The sequence below is a fragment of the Coregonus lavaretus genome (genome assembly GCF_964263955.1).
Source record: "Coregonus lavaretus genome assembly, chromosome: 3".
NCBI classification, from domain to species: Eukaryota; Metazoa; Chordata; class Actinopteri; order Salmoniformes; family Salmonidae; genus Coregonus; species Coregonus lavaretus.
The window spans coordinates 36,899,737-36,905,736 of record NC_139990.1 but is presented as its reverse complement, the minus strand read 5'-3'; the positions used below and the strand labels follow the sequence as shown (position 1 = coordinate 36,905,736).

The 6,000-nt window shown below is 44.8% G+C and overlaps 1 pseudogene across 1 annotated transcript in view; it reads right to left on the bottom strand.

The window, feature by feature from the left end:
• Positions 1 to 3,592: 3,592 nt before the first annotated feature.
• Positions 3,593 to 6,000, bottom strand: part of LOC311107235 (eukaryotic translation initiation factor 3 subunit H-like) — a 160,276-nt pseudogene continuing 157,868 nt past the window's right edge. The window contains exon 9 of the transcript in view: positions 3,593 to 3,901. The product of the transcript in view is annotated as a eukaryotic translation initiation factor 3 subunit H-like (transcript). The remainder of the gene's footprint in view (positions 3,902 to 6,000) is intronic.

The window sequence follows — 6,000 nt, the reverse complement described above, 5'->3', positions numbered from 1 at the left end:
ATGTCCCTTCATCCGTATCCATCCACATGTCATGTTATGTCCCTTGATCCATATCCATCCATATGGATGATGAGCCTCTCTTCTTCCTCCAAGGTGTTTTGTGATGCTTGTGGTCAGACAGTTTGGTATTGAACACTCCTGAGTCTTTCTGTTTCCTCTCTGAGGTGGAAAGAAACATGAGAGAGAGAAACAGAGGGGGAGGGAGAGAAATGGGGAGAGGGAGGGAGAGTGAGGGAGAGAGAGAGAGAGAGAGAGGGGGGAGGGAGGGACAGAGATGGGGAGAGGGAGGGAGACTGAGGGAGAGAGAGAGAGCAAGAGAGGAGAGAGTGAGAGAGCGTCAGAGAGTGAGAAAGACAAAGAAAGAGTGAAAGAGAGACAGAGAGAGAGAGAGAGAGAGAGAGAGGGAAAGATGGAGGCTGAAAATATGTGGGAGAGAGCAGTGGGGAGCAGGGATAGAGAGAGCAGCGGGGAGCAGGGATAGAGAGAGCAGCGGGGAGCAGGGAAGCCAACGCACCGAGGAAAGATTTACCTAATGCATGTTAGAGATGACTGACACTCTGGGTCACCAACACTTTGAACAGACACAATTTTAACTTAATAACCAGAAACCTTTTACTGAGAGCTCTTTATGTTTCAATACATCAGTAAAATACTCAGGTGAGAAGCCAGTCTGTGTCCCAAATGGCACCCTATTCCCTATGTAGTGCACTACTTTTGACCAGGACCCATAGCGCTCTATTTAGGGATTAGGGTGCCATTTGTGACACTTCACAGGTTCTACACAGACAATTACTTTCTGGAGGTGAGCGTTCTAGTGATTCCAGCTCAAGCGACATAACATACAGACGGACACTACCAGTCAAAAGTTTGGACACACCTACTCATTCAAGGGTTTTTCTTTATTTTTACTATTTTCTACATTGTAGAATAATAGTGAAGACATCAAAACTATGAAATAATACATATGGAATCATGTAGTAACCCAAAAAATGTTAAACAAATCAAAATATGTTTTATATTTGAGATTCTTCAAATAGCCACCCTTTGCCTTGATGACAGCTTTGCACACTCTTGGCATTCCCTGAACCAGCTTCACCTGGAATGCTTTTCCAAATGTCTTGAAGGAGTTCCCACATATGCTGAGCACTTGTTGTCTGCTTTTCCTTCACTCTGCGGTCCAACTCATCCCAAACCATCTCAATTGGGTTGAGGTCGGGGGATTGTGGAGGCCAGGTCATCTGATGCAGCACTCCATCACTCTCCTTCTTGGTAAAATAGCCATCCGTTCACCCACACCGCGTCTCACAAAGACCAAAGATCTCCAATTTGGACTGCAGACCAAAGGACAAATTTCCACTGGTCTAATGTCCATTGCTCATGTTTCTTGGCCCTAGCAGGTCTCTTCTTCTTATTGGTGTCCTTTAGTAGGGGTTTCTTTGCAGCAATTTGACCATGAAAGCCTGATTCACACAGTCCCCTCTGAACAGTTGATGTTGAGATGTGTCTGTTAATTGAACTCTTTGAAGCATTTATTTAGGCAGCAATTTCTGAGGCTGGTAACTCTAATGAACTTATCCTCTGCAGCACAGGTTTTTGCGACTGCACTTGAAGAAACTTTCAAAGTTCTTGAACATTTCCGTATTGACTGACCTTCATGTCTTAAAGTAATGATGGACTCTCATTTCTCTTTGCTTATTTGAGCTATTCTTGCCATAATATGAACTTGGTATTTTACCAAATAGGGCTATCTTCTGTATACCCCCCTACCTTGTCACAACACAACTGATTGACTCAAAAGCATTAAGAAGGAAAGAAATTCCACAAATTAACTTTTAAGAAGGCACACCTGTTAAATGAAATGCCTTCCAGGTGACTACCTCATGAAGCTGGTTGAGAGAATGCCAAGAGTGTGCAAAGCTGTCATCAAGGCAAAGGGTGGCTATTTGAAGAATCTCAAATATAAAATATATTTTTGTTTTGTTTAACACTTTTTTTGGTTACTACACGATTCCATATGTGTTATTTCATAGTTCTGATGTCTTCACTATTATTCTACAGTATAGAAAATAGTAAAAAATAAAGAAAAACCCTGGAATGAGTAGGTGTGTCCAAACTTTTGACTGGTACTGTACTTCAAAGAATGTGGGACACAACCATGTGGAAAAATGCAACAGGCAATATGTTGGATACATCTATGACCGGGGCGGCAGGTAGCTTAGTGGTTAAGAGCGTTGTGCCAGTAACCGAAAGGTCGCTGGTTCTAATCCCCGAGCCGACTAGGTGAAAAATCTGTCAATGTGCCCTTGAGCAAGGCACTTAACCCTAATTGCTCATGTAAGTCGCTCTGGATAAGAGCGTCTGCTAAATGAAAAAAAATATATAATAATAATAAATCTAGATAAGCCTACAGGCAAAATGTTGGATAAATCCATGACCAGATTTAGAGAAGCCTACAGGCAAAATGTTGGATAAATCCATGACCAGATTTAGAGAAGCCTAGAGGCAAAATGTTGGATAAATCCATGACCAGATTTAGAGAAGCCTACAGGCAAAATGTTGGATAAATCCATGACCAGATTTAGAGAAGCCTACAGGCAAAATGTTGGATAAATCCATGACCAGATTTAGAGAAGCCTACAGGCAAAATGTTGGATAAATCCATGACCAGATTTAGAGAAGCCTACAGGTAAAATGTTGGATAAATCCATGACCAGATTTAGAGAAGCCTACTGTAGCCAACAAACCAAGGTGGTAATAATAAAGATAGTAGTAACCATAGAATTACATTTATAAAACATTACATTATAGGAATATTGAATTATAGGTTCTCTATGGTAGTAAAACAGTCAGGAATGTGGACTAACCATGGCCCAGGGAGGTCTAGCAGTCAGACTGTCCTCTATCTCTCCTCTCTACTTCTAGGGGGGCTAGCATGCATTAACAGTAGCCTGCGGTATGTGCTGACCCTAGATGGGCTGCATATCTGATGACCACACAGACACAAGCCTTCATAACAATGCATGGTGCCCTTCTAGCCCTTCAGGCCTCAGACTACTGGACACAACCAGCTCAGGTGTATACTGGACCCTATTCAGGTAACATCAGTCCAACATTCCTTCCTGGTTCCAGTCTCAGCCATTCCATAGAAACCAACCAACTGGTTGCTTTTGTTGTTTTATCATATTCGCGATAAGTATGAAATTGCAGCACAGTGCAGCAATTTTAATCAAAAGGAACGATTACATAATTGTCTCTGGTTGCTGGAAGACATTCAAATGTGAGTGTGTGTGCTGCAGCATATTGATTGCAGGGCTTGATTGAATTGCATCTGAATAAGGCTTACAAATGACACAGAGTACTAAAATCTGAACGTTCTGGTGTTCGAAATTTGCTCAGACTGTGTTTAATCACCAAATTGGAGCCAATCAATAAATAATTTGCATGTTCCCACTGTGAGTAACCTTTCAAGACAAATTAGATGATAGATGAATATCTCAATCAATGATTTACTCTTGTTGTTGTTGTTATTTTAAGAGTGGCTGTTTTCCCTCCTCCACTAGAGGAAAGTGAAGGGAGTGGTGTAGCTGTTTAGCTACTCTGTCACACAGGCTCTCAGCTGGTCTAAGAGGAGCTGAGCAGAGACAGACAGCCAGGCTCTCAGCTGGTCTAAGAGGACGTGAGCAGAGACAGACAGCCAGGCTCTCAGCTGGTCTATGAGGACCTGAGCAGAGACAGACAGCCAGGCTCTCAGCTGGTCTAAGAGGAGCTGAGCAGAGACAGACAGCCAGGCTCTCAGCTGGTCTAAGAGGACGTGAGCAGAGACAGACAGCCAGGCTCTCAGCTGGTCTATGAGGACCTGAGCAGAGACAGACAGCCAGGCTCTCAGCTGGTCTATGAGGACCTGAGCAGAGACAGACAGCCAGGCTCTCAGCTGGTCTAAGAGGACCTGAGCAGAGACAGACAGCCAGACTGTCTGCCTCTCTGAAGTGTGGTTTGCATCCCAAATGGCACCCTATTCCCTGTGTAGTGCACTACTTTTGACCCACACACACACACACACACACACAAGCATATGCACGCATACACACACACACGCACACCAACAGAGGAGACAGACAGCCAGGCTCTCTTTCTCTGTGTAGCTTGGAGAGTTCCTGTGGCTTACAAATGAATGAGTCTGGGGGGGATTGTCCTATCTGACTCCATCCAAATGAATGAGTCTGAGGGGGATTGTCCTATCTGACTCAATCCAAATGAATGAGTCTGAGGGGGACTGTCCTCTCTGACTCCATCCAAATGAATGAGTCTGAGGGGGACTGTCCCCTCTGACTCCATCCAAATGAATGAGTCTGAGGGGGACTGTCCTCTCTGACTCCATCCAAATGAATGAGTCCCAGTCCTCTTACACTGAGGACTGAGTTATTCCCTTGCCCCTCTGGCTAACACAGAGCCCACATCCCAAACGGCTGCCGGCTCAAAGAGAGAGAAGGGGGGGGGGGGGGGGGGGGAGAGAGAGAGAGAGAGAGGGGGGGGGGGGGGGAGCTACTATCTCCAAGTCCAGTCCTCTAGGCCAATCTACTGAAGTACCTTGACCTCTCTGACCAATGGGAAGTCTCAGAAGGCCTTCAGAAGCTGGCACAGAGCCAAGGGCAGTTAGAGAATATCTCTGTTCCTATTCCCTAAGTAGTGCACTTCTTATGACCAGAGCCTATATGGATTATCTGCCATTCTGGTCAGAGCTATTCAGTTCAGAGCTCAGGGATAAAATGAGTCTAACCTCAAATATCCCCAAACAGGGATTCATTTAGATCAGATTGTCGCCTCCTCGAGCTCGTGCAGTGGAGGAGATCTTTGTGGGCTATACTCAGCCTTGTCTCAGGGTAGTAGGTTGGTGGTCTGTTGACATCCCTCTGGTGGCGTGGGGGCTGTGCTTTGGCAAAGTGGATGGGGTTATATCCTGCCTGTTTGGCCTTGTCCGGGGGTATCGTCGGACGGGGCCACAGTGTCTCTCAGCCTCCAGTATCTATGCTGCAATGGTCTATGTGCCGGGGGGCTAGGGTCAGTCTGTTATATCTGGTGTTATTCTCCTGTCTTATCCGGTGTCCTGTGTGAGTTTAAGTATGCTCCCTCTAACTCTCTCTCTCTCCCGCTCTCCCTCCCCTCCCGGAGGACCTGAGCCCTAGGACCATGCCTCAGGACGACCTGGCCTGATGACTCCTGGCTGTCCCCAGTCCACCTGGTCGTGCTGCTGCTCCAGTTTCAACTGTTCTGCCTGTGGCTATGGAACCCTCACCTGTTCATCGGACGTGCTAGCTTGTCCCGGACCTGCTGTTTTCAACTCTCTTTCTCTATCGCACCTGTTATTTCAACCTCTAAATGCTCAGCTATGAAAATCGAAGTGACATTTACTCCTGATGTACTGACCTGTTGCAACCTCTACAACCACTGTGATTATTATTTGACCCTGCTGGTCATCTATGAACGTTTGAACATCTTGGAGAAAAATCTGGTCTTAATGGCCATGTACTGTTATAATCTCCACCCGGCACAGCCAGAAGAGAACTTGCCACCCCTCAGAGCCTGGTTCCTCTCTAGGTTTCTTCCTATGTTTCCGCCTTTCTAGGGAGTTTTTCCTAGCCACTGTGCTTCTACATCTGCATTGCTTGCTGTTTGGGGTTTTAGGCTGGGTTTCTGTTTAGCACTTTGTGACATCTGCTGATGTAAAATGGGCTTTATAAATACATTTCATTGATTGATTGATTGATATAGAAAGAGATGGAAAATTAGTCGCAATTTATTCAATGTAAATACAATGGAACATGTTCATTTCAATCTACTGTAAATTAAACAGATTCAATGATACTGTTACCATCACTTCCTAGAGTTGGTAGTCAGTGGTGTAAAATACTTATGTAAAAATACTTGAAAGTACTACTTAAGTAGTTTTTTTGGGTATCTGTACTTTACTATTTATATTTTTGACAACTTTTACTTTTACTT